The sequence below is a fragment of the Arachis hypogaea genome, chromosome 13 (genome assembly GCF_003086295.3).
Source record: "Arachis hypogaea cultivar Tifrunner chromosome 13, arahy.Tifrunner.gnm2.J5K5, whole genome shotgun sequence".
Lineage (NCBI taxonomy): Eukaryota > Viridiplantae > Streptophyta > Magnoliopsida > Fabales > Fabaceae > Arachis > Arachis hypogaea.
The window spans coordinates 110,874,224-110,898,714 of NC_092048.1; the positions used below are offsets into that span (position 1 = coordinate 110,874,224).

General features: G+C 39.0%; 1 non-coding gene across 1 annotated transcript; it reads right to left on the reverse strand.

Moving 5' to 3' along the window:
- Positions 1-23,787: 23,787 nt before the first annotated feature.
- LOC112739793 (small nucleolar RNA R71) lies at positions 23,788-23,895 on the reverse strand. Its single transcript, XR_003170732.1, has one exon. It is a non-coding gene; the product is annotated as a small nucleolar RNA R71 (small nucleolar RNA).
- Positions 23,896-24,491: the final 596 nt, after the last annotated feature.

A 24,491-nucleotide genomic window follows, 5' to 3' on the forward strand; every position in this document is an offset into this window, starting at 1 on the left:
CATCATGAAATCCCTGAGATGCCTCAAGGGATGCATTTTCCTCCACAAAACTATTGGGAGCAAATCAACACCTCCCTAGGAGAATTAAGTTCCAATATGGGACAACTAAGGGTGGAGCACCAAGAGCATTCAATCCTCCTCCATGAAATTAGAGAAGACCAAAGAGTCATGAGAGAGGAGCAACAAAGGCAAGGAAGAGACATTGAGGAGCTCAAGCACTCCATAAGATCTTCAAGAGGAAGAACAAGCCGCCATCACTAAGGTGGACCCGTTCCTTGTTCTTTATTTTCCTGTTTTTCGAATTTCTATGCTTATGTTTATCTATGTTTGTGTCTTTATTACATGATCATTAGTGTCTTAGTGTCTATGTCTTAAAGTTATGAATGTCCTATGACTCCATCACCTTTCTTAAATGAAAAATGTTTTTAATTGAAAAGGAAAAGAAGTGCATGAATTTCAAATTTTAAAACAGTTTAATTATTCTGATGTGGTGGCAATACTTTTGTCTTTCTGAATGAATGCTTGAACAGTGCATATTTTTGATATTGTTGATTCATGAATGTTAAAATTATTGGCTCTTAAAAGAATGATGGAAAAGGAGAAATGTTATTTGATAATCTGAAAAATCATAAAATTGATTCTTGAAGCAAGAAAAAGCAGTGAAAAGCTTGCAGAAAAAAAAAGCAAGCAAAAAAAGCCAATAGCCCTTTAAACCAAAAGGCAAGGGTAATAAAAAGGATCCAAGGCTTTGAGCATCAGTGGATAGGAGGGCCCACAGGAATAAAATCCTGGCGTAAGCGGCTAAACCAAGCTGTCCCTAACCATGTGCTTGTGGCGTGAAGGTGTCAAGTGAAAACTTGAGACTGAGCGGTTAAAGTCGTGGTCCAAAAGCAAAAAGAGTGTGCTTAAGAGCTCTGGACACCTCTAATTGGGGACTCTAGCAAAGCTAGTGACAATCTGAAAAGGTTCACCCAGTTATGTGTCTGTAGCATTTATGTATCCAGTGGTAATACTGGAAAACAAAATGCTTTGGGTCACGGCCAAGACTCATAAAGTAGCTGTGTTCAAGAATCAACATACTTAACTAGGAGAATCAATAACACTATCTGAATTCTGAGTTCCTATAGATGCCAATCATTCTGAACTTCAAGGGATAAAGTGAGGTGCCAAAACTGTTCAGAAGCGAAAAGCTAAAAGCCCCGCTCATCTAATTAATACTGAGAAACAAAATTCTGAGTTCCTATAGATGTTTTTGGAATTCATTGTATATTCTATTCTTTTTATCCTATATGATTTTCAGTTGCTTGGGGACAAGCAACAATTTAAGTTTGGTGTTGTGATGAGCGGATAATTTATACGCTTTTTGGCATTATTTTTAGTATGTTTTTAGTATGTTTTTATTTAAAAATTACTTTTCTGGACTTTACTATGAGTTTGTGCGTTTTTCTGTAATTTCAGGTATTTTCTGGCTGAAATTGAGGGACCTGAGCAAAAATCTTATTCAGAGGCTGAAAAAGGACTGCAGATGCTGTTGGATTCTGACCTCCCTGCACTCGAAGTGGATTTTCTGGAGCTACAGAAGCCCAATTGGTGCGCTCTCAATTGCGTTGGAAGGTAGACATTCTGGGCTTTCCAACAATATATAATAGTCCATACTTTGCCCAAGATTTGATGGCCCAAATAGGCGTTCCAAATCAGCTCAAGAATTTTGGCGTTTAACGCCAGAACTAGCACAAAAGCTGGAGTTAAACGCCCAAACTTGCACAAAAGCTGGCGTTTAACTCCAAGAAAAGTCTCTACATGTGAAAGATTCAATGCTCAGCCCAAGCACACACCAAGTGGGCCCAGAAGAAGATTTTTGCATTAATTACCTATTTCTGTAACCCTAGGCTACTAGTTTTCTATAAATAGGACCTTTTGCTATTGTATTTTCATCTTTGATCATCTTGGAATCATGTTTTGATGATTGAACCCTCTTTGGGAGGCTGGCCATTCGGCCATGCCTAGACCTTTTGTTCTTATGTATTTTCAACGGTGGAGTTTCTACACACCATAGATTAAGGTGTGGAGCTCTGCTGTTCTTCATGAATTAATACAAGTACTATTGTTTTTCTATTCAACTCAAGTCTATTTCTTCTCCAAGATATTTATTTGCACCCAAGAACATGATGAATGTGATGATTATGTGACACTCATCACCATTCTCACTTATGAACACGTGACTGACAACCACTTCCGTTCTACATGCAAACAAGCTTGAATGTGTATCTCTTGGGTTTCTAATCTAAGATTGGAACCTTCGTGGTATAGGCTAGAATTATTGGTGGCCATTCCTGAGATCCGGAATGTCTAAACCTTGTCTGTGGTATTCTGAGTAGGATCTGGGAAAGGATGACTGTGACGAGCTTTAAACTCGCGATTGTTGGGCGTGTGACAGACGCAAAAGGATCAATGGATCCTATTCCAACATGATCGAGAACCGACAGATGATTATCCGTGCGGTGACAGCGTGCGTAGAACATTTTCACTGAGAGGACGGGAAGTAGCCATTGACAACGGTGATGCCCAACATAAAGCTTGCCATGGAAAGGAGTATGAATGATTGGAAGAAGGCAATAGGAAAGCAGAGGTTCAAGAGGAACAAAGTATCTTCATACGCTTATCTGAAATTCCTACCAATGAATTACATAAGTATCTCTATCTTTACGTTATTTTATGTTTTATTCATCTTTTAATTATCAATCCTCCATAACCATTTGAATCCACCTGACTGAGATTTACAAGATGACCATAGCTTGCTTCAAGCCGACAATCTTCGTGGGATCGACCCTTACTCACGTAAGGTATTACTTGGATGACCCAGTGCACTTGCTGGTTAGTTGTGTGGAATTGTGACAAAGTGTGATTCACGTTTGAGAGCTCCAAGTCCTTTGGCGCCATTGTTGATGATCACAATTTCGTGTACCAGACAGCTACAAAGGTCCTTTAGAGCAATTTTACTGGCCGACTCTCTTCCGGGACTCAAGAGTATTTGTGAAGAACAGTGACAGATGTCAGAGAGCTAAGAATCTTTCCTACCAACCATGAGATGCCACAGCAGGGGATTCTTGAGATTGAGTTGTTTGATGTGTGTGATATTGACTTCATGGGACTTTTTCTACCCTCATACTCCAACACTTATATATTAGTGGTAGTTGATTATGTGTCTAAGTGGGTGGAGGCTGTGGCTTTGCCTACTAATGATGCTAAAGTGGTGATGAGCTTTCTCTAGAGATATATTTTCAGTCGGTTTGGCGTCCCAAGGACACTCATTAGTGATGGTGGAAGTCACTTCTGCAATAGACAGCTGGACTCACTTCTGTAGAGATATGGAGTCTATCATAAAATGGCAACCCCTTATAAACCTCAGACAAGTGGATAGGTTGAGGTCTCTAATAGAGAACTTAAGAGGATTCTAGAGAAGACCATAAGCATTTCAAGAAAGGATTGGTCTAGAAAGCTTGATGACGCTCTCTAGGCATACCAGACAGCATACAAGACTCCTATTAGCATGTCCCCTTATCAGTTGGAATATGGTAAAGCCTGTTACTTGCCAGTTGAGCTGGAGCATAGAGCATACTGGGCGATCAAGTTTCTAAACTTTGATCCCCAAGCTGCAGGAATAAAGCGGATGCTTCAGTTAAATGAGCTTGATGAATTCAGGTATTTTGCCTATGAGAATGCCAAGCTCTATAAGGAGAGAACCAAGATATGGCATGACAAGAAAATTGCCATCAGAGTCTTTGAGCTAGGTCATAAAGTGCTTTTGTTCAATTCAAGGGTCAAGCTCTTTTCTAGAAAACTGAAATCCCGGTGGTCAGGACCGTTTATGGTAACTAGAGTATCACCGTATGGTCATGTGGAAATTCAGAAAGAGAATTCTGACAGAAGGTTTACAGTGAATGGCCAGAGGTTCAAGCACTATCTTGGAGGTGAGATTGATCACCAAAGGTCCACTTATCTGCTAACTTACCAGACCGTCAAGCTAGTGACGGTAAAAAAGCACCTGTCAGGAGGCAACCTGATGTTTTGGTATCCTTAAGCTTGATTTTTTTAACCTTGATTTTCATTTATTTAGTTTTATTTGAGTTTCTACTATTTTTCCTTTGTTTTACGTGTAAATGGATCATGTAGAGTGATTAAAACAAAACAGGTGCATTAAGACAGAGTTTCAGACACCTTGGAAGAAGATGTTGCGGACAGGGTGTGACGTCGAGATTTTTGCCAGTAAAGAATTTCATAAAAATAGTCGCGTTGTAGATATAGTCTCTAAACCAACAGAAATCTCTTCGTACAAATGTTTTGTTGTCACAAGTAACAAACCCCTAAATAAATTGATAACCGAAGTATTCAAACCTCGGGTCGTCTTCTCAAGGAACTGTAGGGAAGTATGTTCTTATTATTGGTTATGGAGACTGTAAATTGGGGTTTGAGAATGAGGAGTGAATAGTTTAATCAGCAATTAAAGTAAATGAAGAACATGTAAATTAAATGGCAAGTAAAATAAATAAATGACTATAAATAAACTTTTGGCAAGGTATGAGAAATTAGAGGTCCTATCCTAGCTATCCTTATCAATGATGATGAGAATTGAATCTTAATTCCACTTTGTTAACCTTTACTAAGATAAAGGAAGGTCAAGGGATTAATTGGTTTGATCTTCGAATCCTATTTATTTCCTAAGAAAAGATTGGGATTATTGAAGTTCAATTTAACTAACAAGATAACAATTATCAATCATGTTTGAGTTTGATAACTCCTGAGTTACTGATTTCTTAACCAAGACCAAAAAGAGAAAAATAAATTTACTGGAATAAAAATGTCTTCAGATGGAAATAACAATAATGTAAATAAGAGAAAGCAATATTAAACTGAAATACCTCAAATAACATTAATTCAAAGATGTAATCTGTAACATGAATGTAGCATAAGCTAAATAGGCAACATAACTAATATAAGCATTAAAGTATCTGAAAGTAAGAGATAAATATAAAGTAAAAGAACATTGAAACCTTGGATTGAGAGTCACTCCTAAAACTAAGAGAAATCCTAAATCCTAATCCTAAGAGAAAGGAGAGAATCTCCCTCTCAAAACTAAATCTAAATCATGAAAACTAACTAAAGTGGAGACTCTCCTTGAATGGATGCATTCTCCCACTTTGTAACCTCTGGTCTATGCCTTCTGGACTTGGATTTGGGCCAAAAAGGGCTTCAGAATTCGCTATGGGCGTTTTCTGCAATTTCTGGTCCGTGGCCTCTGTCACGCGTCCGCGTGGGTCACGTGGTCGCGTCATTCGGGGTTTTCCTTGTCACGCGGTCGCGTCAGTCATGCGACCGCATCATATGTGTTTCGCTTAAGGCGCGCGGTAGCGTCAGTCATGCGGCCGCGTCACTGCTTCTTTGCGCTTGGCATGCGGCAGCGTCGTCCATGCGATCACGTGGATGCCAGTTTCTACAAAAAACTCCATTTTATGCTTTCTTTCCATTTTTGTATGTTTCCTTTCCATCCTTTAAGTCATTCCTGCCTTAGAAGATCTGAAACTACTCAACACACTAATCACGGCATCGAATGGAAGTAAAGGTAATTAAAATAATTAATTTTAAAGCATAGGAAACATGTTTTTCACATACATCACATAATAAGGAAGGAAAAGTAAAACCATGCAATTAATATGAATAAGTGGTTGAAGGATTGAATAAATCACTCAGATTAAGCACAAAATATATCATAAAATATGGGTTTATCAACCTCCCCACACTTAAACAATAGCATGTCCTCATGCTAAGTCCAAGAGTAATGTTATGTTAAAGTGGTGGAATGTCATGCAATGCAATCTAATCTAAATGCAACTACCTATATGAATGATGCATCATGCAATTCTTATTTTTATTCACTTGTATATAAAGCTTGCATGTAGTTGAATTTATTCACATTCTCAAGGAGTCATATATATATATATAGCCAAACCTTAGATAATGATAAAGCACTTTTACAGTTGAGATGGGAGAAAAAAACATTTTATAAACTTGCAAGACAATTAATAATTCAAACAGAGATATATGTTAATGAGCTATTGAACCCTCACTGGATGTTGTGTTTACTCTCTAGTCACTCAGTGTTTATTGGGTTAATCACTCTATTCTTCTTTTTTATCCTTACTTTCTATAACTTTGTTCTTCATCTAACCAATCAACAATTATAGAATATAGACATACTAAAAATCATGAGGTCTTTAGTTAAGGTTGTAATGGGGCCAAGGTAAAGGTAAGGGTATATGTATAAGGCTAAGTGAGCTAATAAGTGAATCCTTAATTAGTCTAAGATCTCACCTAACATACATACTTTCTAAAGCAAAGCTTCTTTACCTATTTTCGCATATTTTCCCACTTTTGATGTTACATGCTCATGTTTCAATATTTATTATATTATTATTTTTTTATCCCATGTGCATTGCTTTATTTCACATTTGGGGAATTCTTTTGTGTCCCCTTTATTCATAACACTTTTTTCTTAATAATGCACATGGTAATTCAATTATTTTGATTTTACTTGAGCATGCTTCCCAAAACTTTTATTTTGAATTATTTTATTCTTTTCAACTTTTGTACCCTTTTGTTTTTTTTTATCATCCATGTTCCCAATAGGTTTCCCACATGTAAACCATACACAATTTCTATCTTAAGCTAACCAAGGATTCAACTTGGGATTTTTATTTTGTTTTTCTGCTTAAGACTAGTATTGTGGCTTATAGAATAAAAGGGATTTAAAGGCTCAAGGGGGCTAACAAGGGTGATGTAAAAGGTAAGCTATTTTCGGATAAGTGAGCTAAAATCAAATAATGGCCTCAATCACTCTCTTGGTATGTATTTCTATTCTATAATCGGACATATAGATTAAAGCAAAATAAAGAACATCAGAATAAAAAAGAAGGGCGGAACACACAGGAATAAAATATTATGGTTTGAATGTAACCATACAATTAAGCTCAAAACTCACAGGCTGTGTGTTCTCTAGCTCAAAAATCATATATCAATTATGTATGTCATGTAGGTTTAGTTAAAAATTTCCATTATTCTCAATGTAAAACTTATATTGAATGGCTTTAAAGTTCTAGTGTTTCTCCTTGATGAAATGTTGTTAACTAACTAACATATAATGCTATATATACAAGGTATGTGGATTATTTCTATTGTGTTCAAGTCCCTAGTTTACTTCCTTTTTATATTTTCAATTTAAACTAAGCTATCTTATGCTAAAAAGGGTAAACTATACTAATTAATCCACAATTTTTATAACTAATAAGTTAGAATTGCAACTAAACTTAATGGCTAAAATATGAACTGAAGTGCAACATAGAATAAATACATAAAAATAGCAATATATATAAGTACTGAGAAAATAAAAAATAAAAATAAAAAATAAAAATACAAAAAAGTAGCAAAATAAATAAAAAGAGTATGTAGTGGTTCACCAAAAAAAAAAAAAAATGCCAGAGATGGCGACCTCCCCACACTTAAAATGTAGCATCGTCCCCGATGCTCACTCAAGCAGGGTGTGAAGGGGTGTCATCACTGGAAGGACGGGTAGCTGGGGTCTCTGTGGTGGTGGTATGAGGATCAGCCTGCTGCAGAGGAGGTGCCGACTGGATAGGGATCTCGAGGTCTACAGCCTGAATCTGAGGCGGAGCCTCCTGGTGTGATGCTGCCTGCTGGGTGCCTGCCTGCTCTGCCTCGCTCTGGGGATGGGTCTCTACCTCGTGATCATCCGCCTCCTCCTCAGATGCCTCGGATGGTGTGTCAGGCTCGGAGGGGATGTCGCCAGAGCGTATCATCAGCTTCAGGTTCTCATAGCGTCGCTTGTTGCAAGGCTCCATCTGGTCAAGCCGTCGAAACAGGCGGTGCACTAGATGATAGATGGGCTCTGGGGCAGGTGGAGGTGCAGTGGTGGTGGTAGGGTAGCTGTGGAAGAAGAGGGGCCGGCAGATGGTGTGGCTGTGTCAGCAGTAGCAGTGAGGAAAGGAGGTCTGTAGCCCAAAGCCAGAAAGTTTCTGCTGTGAGGGATAATCTTCTTGCATTCTGCAGCAGGTGGCTTTTCATCAGTATCCTCCCAAGGCACGTCAGCTCGACGGCCTAGCTGTGTAACCAGATAGGGAGAGGGAAGAGTGCCTCGAACGTGGACCCTGGCCATATAGTACCGGATAAAGCGTGGCAGGTACAGATCCTTACCCTCCATCACACACCATAGGAGGGTGATCATAGCGGCTGGTATCTCAGTCTCGTGAGTACTCGGCATAATGAAGTTGCTAAGTATCTGATGCCATAACCGAGCCTCATCATTTAAGTAAATCCGCTTGATTCCCTTTGGCATGGTAGTGTTCTGACCCATAATCCAAGGAACGGTCGGGTCAAGGGCTATCCGGGCCTTGACTACATCCCAATCAAATCGCATGAAGCGCATATCTTCCTCAGCTTTTTGATAACCATCCAGCTGATCAGTTTTAGGCAGAAGCTTCAGAACATCTTCAATGGCCTCTTCAGTAACTAGGATCTGCTTTCCTCTAAGGTTCACTGCATCTAGGGAGGTTTTGAAGTAATTGCAGTAGAATTCCCTAACCCAAGATGCATTGACCTCAGTCAGGGGTCTTTCCAGGATGAACCAGCCTCTTTGTTTGATCTGGTCAGAGGTGTATTGCTGGAGTTCTTCTGGGATCTTCAAAGTTCTCTCCAGGTATAGGTTCTTGGAGTTTGCAAACACCGGATACTTCAGCTCACGGTATCGGCTTGCAAACTTTATTGGATCAGTAGCAGGGATGAGCTGGTCGGCCTTCTCCTGCGGGGTAAAATTTTTCTCCCGCAAGGAGGCATCATGCATGAGATCTATGATAGACATAGAGGCTTCTCCTCTTTTCTGTTTTCCAGTTGTTGCCTTTCCTTTCCCTTTTCTGTGGGAGTCTGACATCCTGAAAAACAGAATTCAAGGATATAATAAAAACAGGAAAACAAGGAGGCAATTAACAAAAGAAGCACACAGTGGCAAAGGAGTAGGAGAGTAATGAATATGAGCTAAGTAAATGTGCATTAAGGATTGAATAGGAGTTAAAAGTTCAAAAAGAAGAAATCACAATCCAAAATGTAATTGAATTCATGTTAAATAGAAAAATTAACATCATGCCATGGTTAGAATATTAAAAGAAAGTGAAAGAAAATCAGAAGAGAAGTTTTTAAAGGTTAGGTTGGTTAGAATTGAAAAAGAGTTTAGGAAGTTAACATTAGTGAGTTAGTAAAAAGTAGGTTAAAGTAAGTGGCATAATGATAAGTTTCTAAGTAACAAGCATTCACAATTAAAGGTTACAGGTAACTCATAACCAAACATGGAAAACAGGTTGATGATGATTCAGATGGAAATAGAATTAGCAAAAATGGAATCAAACATCAAAAATGCAATTTATGAACCAGGAAATCAAAGAGAATAAGAAAGCTTGCCCTGGCATTCATGAACTGTTTTGGTTAAATCTAAGGAAAGCACAGTTGAAAATGCCAAAATCAAGACATGAATGGAAATATTTTACAGAAATTTAGGCAGTATTCTGGCTAAAATTGGATTGTCCCGGAAAATAAACAGCAACAGAATAGTTCATAGGAATCAAAATTAAAGCTGCAATTACATATAAGGAATATAAACATGAAAATTCAGTGTACAGAGCAGCAAGAAACAAGGAAGTACAGCATATGAACATTACAATCATCACAGCAACAGCAGAATAAAACAAGAAATAGGAATAGTGCAATTAAACAGACCTAAATCCACTAACCACATCCTAGGCTACCTAACAACCTAAAATCCACTACAACATGCATATCTAACTAGCCTAATGACGAACATAAACAGAAAAATGTGAATTAACTACGAAGGATAGAAGGGTGGCGTTCGTTGGAACCTGGTAGACGTAAGAAAGAGAGTGGGGCAGAGAGGTGGCTGGGGATGACGGCGGTGGTGTTCGGCGCGGCGGCGGTGGCTGCTGTTCGGAGGAAGGGAGGGAAAAGGGGGGGGGGTAATGGGGGTAGGGGGTAATAGGGGAAGGAAGAGGGGCGTGGGTGGCGCCGGGCGATGACGGCGGCGGCAGTGAGAGGTGGTTGCGGAGGGCAGTGGCGGTTAGGGGGGAAGAAGAAGAAAGAAGAAGAAAGAAGGGGGAAGGAGGAAGGGGGTGGGTGGCGGCGGGGTCTGGGTGGTCGGCGGCGTCTGGCGGTGGCGTGGTGGTGGCTGGGTGGTGGTGGTGTTATTGGAGAAGAAGAGAGGGGGGAGAGGGGTTTTGGGGGGGGGGGCGACTGATAGGGTTCGCGTGACTGGGGGGTTAATAATTTGAATCCACGTGATCGCGTGGTGCACGCGGTCGCGTGGTTGGGGCGAAAAGGTGGTTGACGCGATCGCGTGAGTGATGCGATCGCGTGGAAGGTAAAAAGAGTAAATGACGCGATCGCCTGGGGCATGCGATCGCGTCGCTGGAATTTGTGCTAAATGCACGAATTCAGCGTCGTTTCAGCGCAACTCTCTGTCTCCTTTGGGGTGTTTGTGCAATCCATGCGACGCGATCGCGTCGCTCACGCTGTCGCGTGGGATGTGTGTTGTGCAAGTGACGCGATCGCGTGGGTCAATTGTGCGCACGATTCCAGCCTAACTTTCTGGACGTTGGATCTTTACGCCATTCTCCAGGTCACGCGGCCGCGTGGATGACGCGCTCGCGTGGGAAGTGTTTTTCGCAATGTGACGCGATCGCATGAATGATGCGGTCGCGTCGCGCACCTTTTTTTTTAAACTGAATGCAGAATGCAAATATGAATGCGATGCAAAACTCCAGGTTCAATATAATAAAATAAAATAAAACTTGAAAGCAATTAAAACTAAATAAAAATTGAAGAAGGAACGATCATACCATGGTGGGTTGTCTCCCACCTAGCACTTTTAGTTAAAGTCCTTAAGTTGGACATTGGATGAGCTTCCTGTTATGGTGGCTTGTGCTTAAATTCATCCAAAAATCTCCACCAATGCTTGGAATGCCAATAGCCTCTAGGGTCCCAAACCAGGCATGTGAAGCTTCTGAGCAGCTTCAAATAGATTGTCAGGCACCCGGGGTGACGAATGTCAGCATAGATTCCAGGATCCCAAACTTTGCTTTTAAATCCGCCTTCGTCTTAATCTATACTTTTCCATCTGGGCAGTTTAGAAATTAGATTCTCACCAGGATAACCAAACATTTTCCGAGATCTATCCGATTGATCATAGTGCCAATCTGTGCACTTCAAGTTGAACCGTGGAACCTTATTGAACCTTGTGCACCAGCTCTGAGTACGAGCCATTTCTCTTTTACTCTTAAAGCCGCAGAGAGCTCTAAGCTGGCCATTTGTTTCAAGCAAACCATATTCAAGTGGAAAAATACAGTTAAAGGTCAAGGATTGTACCCACTTGAATCTTGTATTGGGTGGTAATGGCCTTGGGATAGGTGGTTCCAGTGGTTCTGTGAGTTCTACTCCCTTGTGTTCTTCTGTGAAATTCTCCACTTCTTTGCAAGATTCTTCAATTGTATCTATGTCCTGATCAAAGCCATCTATGTCTTCCTCATCACTTAAGTCATAGACGGGAGGTTGAGAGAAATCTACCTCTGTATCATCTTCATATTCACTTGGGGTAGATTCTTCGATCTCAGAGAATTCGCTTGCGGATGCAAGTTCATTACTAGGAGAACCTGACTTGTGACTATCATCATCAAGAAAATTTGTTTCTTGGGCTATTCTGTCTAGTTTTTCATGAAATATCTGCCTCGGGGACTGTGCACAATCCTCTTTAGCATCAATTGTAACATCCTTGACAGAATGCTCCACAACTTTGGATTCCCATGGAGGTTCAGCATCTCCTAAGTCTTCAACCAACTCTTCTTCTTCAATAATAACAGCTTCCTCTACTTGTTCCAGTACGAAGCCATGCTCTGTCTTGTCCACTAGAGTTTCTAGTATCTCTTTCATACTACGCTCTTTGTTAGATTGTCCACATGGGGCTGTGGGATGTCCTTGAATGTTCGAACGCCTAGAAGATAATTGACTTATTGCTTGCTCCAGTTGATGAAGGGTGGTTTGAAGTCGATTTACTGTTTTCTTGAGGCGAACCTCTGATTCTCGGGGTGATAGATTTGGATATGGCACAGGGGGAAGTGGTGGTGTTTGGGAGTGATTGGATTAGAATCGGGGTAAATGAGGATCATACGGTGGTCAATGGTGAAAAGGAGCTTGTGAGTGTGGTGGCTCGGAGTTATGTTGAGAGGATGGCCTATAAGCACAGGGTGGGGCTTGTTGGTAATTACAAGGTTGTCCACCATGTCTATTTGCTTGGTATGCATTGTAGAATGGTCTTTGTCCATGATATCTTGGAGGGTGTTGTTGCCTAAAGGGTTGATCAGATCCTCTTGGCTCCATCCATCTTTGATTGTTCTGACTTGATGCATGTTCCTGTTATAACTTCCATTCCTTTCAATAACATTAGAACCAAACTCAAAGCGAAAGGGGTGAGAATTCATAGTAGTAAAAAGAAATAAAGAGGGGGAAAAATAACGACAAATAAACAAGTAAAAGAAAAATATTTACAATAACCAATAATAAGGCACACGATTGCAGTTCTCCGGCAACGGCGCCATTTTGACGTCGGGATTTTTGCCAGTAAAGAATTTCATAAAAACAGTCGCGTTGTAGATATAGTCTCTAAACCAACAGAAATACCTTCGTACAAACGTTTTGGTTGTCACAAGTAACAAACCCCTAAATAAATTGATAACCGAAGTATTCAAACCTCGGGTCGTCTTCTCAAGGAACTGCAGGGAAGTATGTTCTTATTATTGGTTATGGAGATTGTAAATTGGGGTTTTGAGAATGAGGAGTGAATAGTTTAATCAGCAATTAAAGTAAATGAAGAACATGTAAATTAAATGGCAAGTAAAATAAATAAATGACTGTAAATAAACTTTTGGCAAGGTATGAGAAATTAGAGGTCCTATCCTAGCTATCCTTATCAATGATGATGAGAATTGAATCTTAATTCCACTTTGTTAACCTTTACTAAGATAAAGGAAGGTCAAGGGATTAATTGGTTTGATCTTCGAATCCTATTTATTTCCTAAGAAAAGATTGGGATTATTGAAGTTCAATTTAACTAACAAGATAACAATTATCAATCATGTTTGAGTTTGATAACTCCTGAGTTACTGATTTCTTAACCAAGACCAAAAAGAGAAAAATAAATTTACTGGAATAAAAATGTCTTCAGATGGAAATAACAATAATGTAAATAAGAGAAAGCAATATTAAACTGAAATATCTCAAATAACATTAATTCAAAGATGTAATCTGTAACATGAATGTAGCATAAGCTAAATAGGCAACATAACTAATATAAGCATTAAAGTATCTGAAAGTAAGAGATAAATATAAAGTAAAAGAACATTGAAACCTTGGATTGAGAGTCACTCCTAAAACTAAGAGAAATCCTAAATCCTAATCCTAAGAGAAAGGAGAGAATCTCCCTCTCAAAACTAAATCTAAATCATGAAAACTAACTAAAGTGGAGACTCTCCTTGAATGGATGCATTCTCCCACTTCGTAACCTCTGGTCTATGCCTTCTGGACTTGGATTTGGGCCAAAAAGGGCTTCAGAATTCACTATGGGCGTTTTCTGCAATTTCTGGTCCGTGGCCTCTGTCACGCGTCCGCGTGGGTCACGCGGTCGCGTCATTCGGGGTTTTCCTTGTCACGCGGTCGCGTCAGTCATGCGACCGCATCATATGTGTTTCGCTTAAGGCGCGCGGTAGCGTCAGTCATGCGGCCGCGTCACTGCTTCTTTGCGCTTGGCATGCGGCAGCGTCGTCCATGCGATCGCGTGGATGCCAGTTTCTACAAAAACTCCGTTTTATGCTTTCCTTCCATTTTTGTATGTTTCCTTTCCATCCTTTAAGTCATTCCTACCTTAGAAGATCTGAAACTACTCAACACACTAATCACAGCATCGAATGGAAGTAAAGGTAATTAAAATAATTAATTTTAAAGCATAGGAAACATGTTTTTCACATACATCACATAATAAGGAAGGAAAAGTAAAACCATGCAATTAATATGAATAAGTGGGTGAAGGATTGAATAAATCACTCAGGTTAAGAACAAAATATATCATAAAATATGGGTTTATCAGGGTGGCACCTAACTTCAGAACCTCAAGTTAGGCGCCACATATACATTCAATTTGAGGAACTTCCTGGAGGGGTGGCGCCTAACCTCACTCCTTGAAGTTAGGCGCCAATGATGCATGAGTTTTGATGTTGTTCCCTGAAGGGGTGGCACCTAACTTGGCCCCATGGAGTTAGGCGCCACCAATGAAGCAATCCAAGCCAATACCCACTGCCACTCCAGCGCCTAACTTCACAAAGGCGCGGAAAAAAAATGGGGTGGCGCCTAACTTGGAAAAATCCAAGTTAGGCGCGGGGAGGTTCATCATACACGGGAAGCCAGGCGCCTAACTTTGCCATTCTCAAGTTAGGCACTAGGTGCGAACCAAAGGAGAAGTTAGGCGCCCCAAGCATGAAGTTAGGCACCAGGCTTAATTCACACATGAAGTTAGGCGCTGCTCCAGTCAAGTTAGGCGCCAGGTGCTGACTTTTGCCTTATTTCAAGACCGAATTACGTGAATCCAAACCAAATCACATGATTTCTGACTCCAATCCCTTTGATTCGATCTCCAAATCCCCTCCAAACCTTTCCAATCAATTCCAAGATACCCCTCTCATTCCCAGATATCTCCTTTCCTGATTCGAATTTCCTTGTCCCTTCCTCTCAAACCCCATCCCAACCCCTCCTTTTCCTTCCCCAAACCCACCCGTGAACCTTGCTCCTGCTTCCCTTTCTCCTAGCTTGCCTTCGCCATACCAACCCGTGAGCCTTGCCCATTCTCATTAACGTATCTCCCCTCGTCACCTATATAAAGCCCCCCATTCCTTTCTAACCACACACAACAACCATCACAATAACCCTCCCTTCCATATACACACAGACACTCAATACCCCCTCCCACATCAAGAAACTACCCTTCAGTTACACCACAATCCCTCTCCCCTTCTAAACACGTCCCCTATTCTCTAAACATAACCACAAGCCCCTCCCTTCAAGACACCCTTGCCCCCCACCTCTGTATGCCCCCTTCTTTCCTTCTTTTATTTATTTATTCAGTGTAATCCAAAAATTAAAAAAAGAAAGAAAGAAAAATAAATTTTTTAAATTTAATTTTTATTTCATTATTTTCAATTTCTTTTTCCTCTCCTCTTTGCCTTCCCCATTGTCATTTTCTAATTTGCTCGAGGACGAGCAAAAATTTTAAATTTGGTGTTGTCGCTTTGCTTGTTAATTTTTTCTATTCATTGTAATGGCACCAAACACTATTGAGTCCTCAAAGAAGAGGAAAGGAAAAGATCCAGCCACCAGTTCTTATGATGCACACAGGTTCCGCTCCAAGCTCCATGAAGAACACTTTTATGAGAACACTTACAAGAAGGCTGTGACTCCGGAAGTGAGATTCACACTTCAACCGGATGAATATCCGAAAATTCAATTTCAGATTCAGAGGAGAGGGTGGCAATTTCTGTGAAACCCGCACAATGAGGTTGGACAATTGATGGTCCAAGAATTTTATGGTAATCCCTGGGTCACTTACAAGGATATTGATGGGTCAATGAAAAGAATTATCAGAGCTATGTGAGAGGAAAGGTCATTGATTTCAGTCTAAGAAGCATCCGACAGGCCCTCCATCTGCCACTTCCAGATCATATATCTGCTTGTTATTGATGACAAGTCATCTTGGCCTAGTTTCACTAGCCTTTTTCTTTGTTTTTATTAGGTTTTATGCACTTTCTTGCACTCTAAGTAAGTAATTTGGAATGAAAATGCATGACTTCTTTGAATCAAACAACCATTAATTATTTAATGCTAAATCATGAGGTTGAAGCCAAATTTAATTAATTTTTAATGATTTATAAACCTTGTGAATTTAGTGATACTTTGATTGGTTGTTTTGATTGCTTGTAGGTGAAGAAAGAAGAAAAGAAGAAAAGCGTGGCATAAGAAACGTGCCCAAGGAAGCAAAAAGCGTTCCAAAGGAAGCCACAAGCGTGTCCAAGGAAAGAGAAGGCGTGGCAAAGGGAAGAAAAAGCATAGCCATAGTGAGGAAGAAGGAAAGCTAAGTTGATAAAATAAACTGAGCTTCACAAGAAATGAAAGGAGAAGGCAAGCTACAAAGCTAAGTTCAAATAGTTAACTGAGCACTAAAGAAAGCAAAGAAATGGTACAAAGCTCAGTTAACTAAGTTAACTTTATCGGGGACCTCTCCAAATTAATTCAAGAAGAAATTCCAAGGGATGAAGCCAACAAGATTCCAACCAAGAACCAAGGAGAAGCAAGGAACTCACCTTGCAAGGAAATTCAAGAAGAAATAGCCAAAATGCATCCTCCATGGTTTGAACTTGGAACCACACGCTACTCCTTGCAAGGGAATTCAAGAATAAATAGCTAGAATGCTTCCTCCAGGATTTGAACTTGGGAATCCCTTGAAACATAAGGAAGAAGTGCCACCAAGCTTGCAAGGAAAATCAAGAAAAAATAACTGAAATGCTTGAGCCAAGTTTCGAACCAAGGAGCTCTTGGAAACACAAGGGAAGAGCACCCACTCATCCAAGGAAACTAGCTCCAAGACTTCCTCCACCAGGATTCGAACTTGGGGACATTGAGGCCATGAGCAAGGCGCTGCACAAGGAAGCTCAGTTGGTTTTTCCAACTGAGCATTGTCTCTCCCCCAAGCCTCCACAATGTGACACGGTCATGACACCAAGAAGCACAATTTTGGCGCACCAAGGAAGGCTGTTTTGCGCATCATGACACGGACCAAGGCACCAAGGAGCAAGCCTTGTGCGCACAAGGAGACACGGCCAACACTTAGAGCTAAGTTGGATTTTCCAACTGAGCTCTAGTGCAATTGACACTCAACCAAGGAAGCCTTGCGCACCACAAACAACATGGGCAGCACACTTGAAAGCTAAGTTGGATTTTCCAACTGAGCTTTCCGCTGGAGGTGCAATTTGGGCTAAAAATTGGATTAAAAATCCAATTTAATTAATTTCTTCACCAAATCAAAAGCCCACCCAAATTCCAAAATCCAAGAATAGAAAGTGTATAAATAGGAGTTAGTTTGATGTAATTAGGATTTTTGAACTTTTGAACTTTTGAATTTTTATCTTTTTCCTCTAGACTTTTACTTTGAATTTTCCTTTGGAGCTTTCATTTTAATTCTGATCTTTTTGCTTTGAGTTTGTAATTTCTGAGAACTTGGAAGGAGAATTGATCTCTCTTCTTCTTGGTTTTTGCTTGAGCACTCTTTTAATTTCATGCTTTTGATCTTGGGTGAAGAATTGAAGGACTTCTGTTTCAATCTCACCTTGAGATCTTGTTTAATTTTCTGCATAATTGAATTCTAATTTCCATTTACTGCTTCATCTTCTACTCTTTCTGCAATTTACTTTTCTTTATTACTTTTGCAATTGTTCTTGTTAGATCAAGGAAGGATTTGAGATCTAGACTTGTTATCTAGTCTCTTCCACTCCTGAGATCCTCAATCTCTTTTACATTGCTGCAAATTAAGCACTGCCTTCCTATTTTTACAATTTTCAAAGCATTTCTACTCTTCTGTTTGAGATCCATTCCAATTCAATTCATCTTTTGCTTTGCTGTTTGATGCAATTTACTTTTGCTTGTTTAATTTCTGCAATCCCCATTCCCAATTCCTTTTATGATTCAAGCAATTTACATTTCTTGCACTTTAAGCTTCAGTTATTTACATTTCTTGCAATCTAAGTTTCTGCACTTTACCTTACTTGTTCTTTAAGATTTAGCACATTTACTTTTCTGCTCTTTCATTTACTGCAATTTCCCCTTCCCCTTTTACATTTCAAGCAATTTAGTTTCTGCAAATTACAAACCACTCAACCAATACTTGATTCGCTTGACTAAATCAACCACTAAACTAAAATTGCTCAATCCTTCAATCCCTGTGGGATCGACCTCACTCATGTGAGTTATTATTACTTGATGCGACCCGGTACACTTGCCGGTGAGTTTTGTGTTGGATCGTTTTCCACACATCAGTTATAGTGAGAGGATGCACAAAGATCAGGATCTAGACCAAGTGCTGGAAGAAATATGCATTCTTGGTTCTCAGTAGAGAGTAGGTACAGAGGGGACGCCGAACCAACTAAAGAGCACTGATTTTCTTCCTATGGCTAGGGGATGGTTAGACTTCATCTGAAGGTCTATCATGTCAACTAACAACCGGTCCGAATGCACTGTGGACCGAGCTGTCATGATTCACTGTATCATGAAAGGAGAAGTGGTAGAGGTGGAGGACATTAATCCATAACAGATATATAACATTGCCTCCAATCCTCTTAAGAAGGCTAGGCTTGATTTTTCACATCTGATTTATCGCCTGTATGAAGCAGCAAAGGTAAAGGTGAATAATGACTTTCCCATTCCTATTGAAAGGCCAATTACCAAGAAGACCATGGAGCATCTAAGGGAACATTACAGGGTCCCCAGAGAAGATCAAATTGAGGAAGAAGCTCAAAAGGACCAGCCTTCATTACTTCAGGGACAGTACTTTCCACCTCAGGAGTACTGGCAGTAGCTTACTTCCTCTATTGAGCAGATGAGGATCACGCATGATAGCCACTGGCAGCAGTTCAATGCATCCATGGAGCATATGAGGGTGACACAAGACAACCGCTAGGAGTATCTCACCTCCACCCTTGATCAGATGAGGGCTAGCCAGGACTCTCAGCGCCATGAGATTTTCCAGCTAAGACAGGACTTTGGCCATCTGAGAGGACCATATAGACCACAGCCAGATGAGAAAGATCCCCACCATGGAGACTGAGGTGGCTTAGTTCCTTTTTCACTCCCAATTTCATTCTGCTACGATTATGTTATGTTCCTATTTTCTACTATTTTTGTCTTAGTGTCTGTATGATCTTTGGTTATTTCAATTCCTAAGTTATAGTTTGATTTATTATTTTTAATTCTGTTATTTGCTTTTAGCTCTAAAAAGTTATCTCATGTACCATCACTGAGCTTGAATAAAAAAAAAGAAGAGATGTATTGTATTAGAACTTGAGTTTATATTAAAGAGTAGTCTTATTTACTTAAATGTGATGGCATTATCTGTGATTCTGAATGCATGATATGAACAGTGCATATTTGAATTTGAATCAAAGGATGGTGATGTGTGAGGAACAAGAATTTAGAGAACTATTATGAATTCTCTAAAGTAAATAAACGCTTAATCCTTGAAGTAAAAGAGACAGCAGAAGAAAAAAAAGCAAGGTCCAAGGCTCTGAGCATCAATGACCAGGGAGGTCAAACATGATTAAAAGCTCAAAGAGTTGTTTCCCTAGTCATATGCTTGTGGTGTAAATGTGTTAAGTAATCATTGAGACAGAGCACTAAGAGTTGAGATCAAGTGCATTTAACTGAGTATGCCAAAGGCTTTGAGGACCACTGATGAGCGGATAATTTATACGCTTTTTGGCATTGTTTTTAGTATGTTTTTAGTAGGATCTAGTTACTTTTAGGGATGTTTTTATTAGTTTTTATGTTAAATTCACATTTCTGGACTTTACTATGAGTTTGTGTGTTTTTCTGTGATTTCAAGTATTTTCTGGCTGAAATTGAGGGACTTGAGCAAAAATCAGATTCAGAGGTTGAAGAAGGACTGCTGATGCTGTTGGATTCTGACCTCCCTGCACTCAAAGTGGATTTTCTGGAGCTACAGAACTCAAAATGGTGCGCTTCCAATTGAGTTGGAAAGTAGACATCCATGGCTTTCCAGAAATATATAATAGTTCATACTTTGGCTGAGTTTAGACGACGCAAAAGGGCATTGAACGTCAGTTCTACGCTGCAGTCTGGAGTTAAACGCAAGAAACACGTCACGAACCAGAGTTGAACGCCAGAAACACGTTACAAACAAGCGTTCAACTCCAAGAATGACCTCTCCACGTGTAAACTTCAAGCTCAGCCCAAGCACACACCAAGTGGGCCCCGGAAGTGGATTTATGCATCAATTACTTACTTCTGTAAACCCTAGTAACTAGTTTAGCATAAATAGGACTTTTTACTATTGTATTAGACATCTTTGGATTATCTTTTGATCTATTGATCACGTTTAGGGGCTGGCCATTCGGCCATGCCTGGACCTTCATCACTTATGTATTTTCAACGGTAGTGTTTCTGCACTCCATAGATTAAGGTGTGGAGCTCTGCTGTTCCTCATGATTTAATGCAAAGTACTACTGTTTTATATTCAATTCAACTTATTCCGCTTCTAAGATATCCATTCGTTCCCAAGAACATGATGAATGTGATGATTATGTGACGCTCATCATCATTCTCACTTATGAACGCGTGCCTGACAAACACTTCCGTTCTACATGCAACCAAGCTAGAATGAGTATCTCTTAGATATCTAATACAGGGGACCGAGTCCGAGTTATTAGTATCTTCGTGGTATAAGTTAGAACCCATGGATGGCCATTCCTGAGATCCGAAAAGTCTAAACCTTGTTTGTGGTATTCCGAGTAGGATCTGGGAAGGGATGGCTGTGACGAACTTCAAACTCGCGAGTGCTGGGCGTAGTGACAGACGCAAAAGGATAGTAAATCCTATTCCAGTATGATCGAGAACCTCCAGATGATTAGCCATGCCGTGACAGAGCATTTGGACCATTTTTACAGAGAGGATGGGATGTAGCCATTGACAACGGTGATGCCCTTACAGAAAGCTTGCCATGGAAAGGAGTAGGACTGATTGGATGAAGACAGTAGGAAAGCAGAAGTTCAGAAGAACGAAAGCATCTCTATATGCTTATCTGAAATTCTCACCAATGAATTACATAAGTGTTTCTATCTTTATTTTCTGTCTATTTATTATTTAATTTCGAAAACTCCATAATCAATTATTATCCGCCTGACTGAGATTTTCAAGGTGACCATAGCTTACTTCATACCAACAATCTCCATGGGATCGACCCTTACTCACGTAAAGTTTTATTACTTGGACGACCCAGTGCACTTGCTGGTTAGTTGTGCGAAGTTGCGAAGTTATGCTTGGACCATGGTATTGTGCACCAGTTATTGGCGCCATTTCCAGGGAGAGAACAAACAAATAATTTTACAACCTAATCTGAGTAACAATTTCGCACGTATCAAGTTTTTGGCGCCGTTGCCGGGGATTGTTCGAGTTTGGACAACTGACGGTTCATCTTGTTGCTCAGATTCGGTAATTTTCTTTTTGTTTTATTTTCAAAAACATTTCTTCAAAAATATTTCAAAAAAAAATTATTTGTTTTCAAAATCTTTCAAAAATATTTTCCCTTTGTTTTCGAAAATTATTTCAGAATTTTTAAGAATGAATTCTAGAGTTTCATGAAGCATGTTGAAGCCTGGCTGGCTGTAAAGCCAGGTCTAATTCTTTTGGATAGGGGCTTCCAACCATTAGCATAGAGGCAAGTTAATTTGAATATCAGCTGTTGCATGCCTGATTTATATCCTAAAGCTGACTGGCTATTAAGCCATGTCCAACCCTTTGATTGGAGCTTTGGGCTAATATTGAAAGAATCCTGGAATTCTTCTTAAATATTTTGGATTTCTTATTTTCTTTTTCCATATGTTTTTCGAAAAAAATTAAAAGAAAATACAAAAAAATCATAAAATCATAAAAACCAAAAATATTTTGTGTTTCTTGTTTGAGTCTTGAGTCAAATTTTAAGTTTGGTGTCAATTGCATATTCATCTTGCATTTTTCGAGAATTGCATTCATGCATTGCATTCATCATGATCTTCAAGTTGTTCTTGATAACCCTTCTTGATTGATCTTCATATTATATTGTTTTGTGTTGTATGATGTTTTTCATATGCATTCTTGAATTCATAGTGTCTGAACATGAAAGATTTCTAAGTTTGGTGTCTTACATGTTTTCTTTGCATTAAAAATTTTTAAAAATAAGTTCTTGGTGTTCATCTTGACATTCAAAGTGTTCTTGGTGTTCATCTTGACATTCATAGCATTCTTGCATGCATCACATGTTTAGATCCAAAATTTTCATGCATTGCATCATTTTCATATTTTTCTCTTTCATCATTAAAAATTCAAAATTCAAAAAAAATATCTTTCCCTTTTTCACTCATAAATTTCGAAAATTTGGATTGACTTTTTCAAAAATTTTTAAAATCTAGTTATTTTTATGAGTCAAATCAAATTTTCAAATTAAAAATCTTATCTTTTTCAAAATCTTTTTCAAAAATCAAATCTTTTTCATTTTTCTTATTTTTCGAAAAATTTTAAAAATATTTTTCAAAAATCTTTTTCTTAATTTTACATCATATTTTCGAAAATATCATCAACAATTAATGTTTTGATTCAAAAATTTCAAGTTTGTTACTTACTTGTTAAGAAAGATTCAAACTTTAAGTTCTAGAATCATATTTTGTGATTTCTTGTGAGTCAAGTCATTAATTGTGATTTTAAAATTCAAATCTTGTTCAAAACTAATTTCAATCATATCTTTTCAAAAATATCTTTTAAATCTTATCTTTTAAAAAATTTGACTTTCAAATATCTTTTCCAACTTCTTATCTTCTTATCTTTTCAAAATTGATTTTCAAATCTTTTTCAACTAACTAATTGACTTTTTGTTTGTTTCTTATCTTTTTCAAAACTACCTAACTAATTCTCTCTCTCTAATTTTCGAAAATCTCTTCCCTCTTTTTCAAAAATTCTTTTTAATTAACTAATTATTTCAATTTTTAATTTTAATTTGCTTTCATTCCCAATTTTCGAAAATCACTAACCCCTTTTCAAAATTTTATTTTCGAAAATCCTCTTTCTCTCTCATCTCCTTCTATTTATTTATTCATCTACTAACACTTCATCTCACCCAAATTCGAACCCCCTCTTCCATCTGTGTTCGAATTTTCTCTTCTTCCCTTATTTACATTACATTCTTTTCTTCTTCTACTCACACAGGGGAAACTCTATACCTGGGTAAAAAGGATCCCTATTATTATTTTTCTGTTCCCTCTTTTTCATATGAGCAGGAGCAAGGACAAGAACATTCTTGTTGAAGCAGACCCTGAACCTGAAAGGACTCTGAATAGAAAACTAAGAGAAGCTAAAATACAACAATCCAGAGATAACCTTAGAGAAATTTTCGAACAGGAAAAGGAGATGGCAGCCGAAAATAATAATAATGCAAGGAGGATGCTTGGTGACTTTACTGTACCTAATTCCAATTTACATGGAAGAAGCATCTCAATTCCTGCCATTGGAGCAAACAATTTTGAGCTTAAACCTCAATTAGTTTCTCTGATGCAACAAAACTGCAAGTTTCTTGGACTTCCATCTGAAGATCCTTTTCAGTTCTTAACTGAATTCTTGCAGATATATGATACTGTTAAGACTAATGGAGTAGATCCTGAAGTCTACAGGCTCATACTTTTCCCTTTTGCTGTGAGAGACAGAGCTAGAATATGGTTGGATTCTCAACCTAAAGATAGCCTGAACTCTTGGGATAAGCTGGTCAAGGCTTTCTTAGCCAAGTTCTTTCCTCCTCAAAAGCTGAGTAAGCTTAGAGTGGATGTCCAAACCTTCAGACAGAAGGAAGGTGAATCCCTCTATGAAGCTTGGGAGAGATACAAGGAACTGACCAAAAAGTGTCCTTCTGACATGCTTTCAGAATGGACCATCCTGGATATATTCTATGGTGGTCTGTCTGAATTAGCTAAGATGTCATTGGATACCTCTGCAGGTGGATCCATTCACCTAAAGAAAACGCCTGCAGAAGCTCAAGAACTCATTGACATGGTTGCTAACAACCAGTTCATGTACACTTCTGAGAGGTATCCTGTGAGTCATGGGATGCCTCAGAAGAAAGGAGTTCTTGAAATTGATACTCTGAATGCCATATTGGCTCAGAATAAAATATTGACTCAGCAAGTCAATATGATTTCTCAAAGTCTGAATGGAATGCAAGCTGCATCCAACAGTACTCAAGAGGCATCTTCTGAAGAAGAAGCTTATGATCCTGAGAACCCTTTAATAGCAGAGGTAAATTATATGGGTGAACCATATGGAAACACCTATAATCCCTCATGGAGAAATTACCCAAATCTCTCATGGAAGGATCAACAAAAGCCTCAACAAGGCTTTAATAATGGTGGAAGAAATAGGTTTAACAATAGTAAACCTTTTCCATCATCCACTCAGCAACAGACAGAGAACTCTGAACAAAATACCTCTAATTTAGCAAACTTAGTCTCTGATCTATC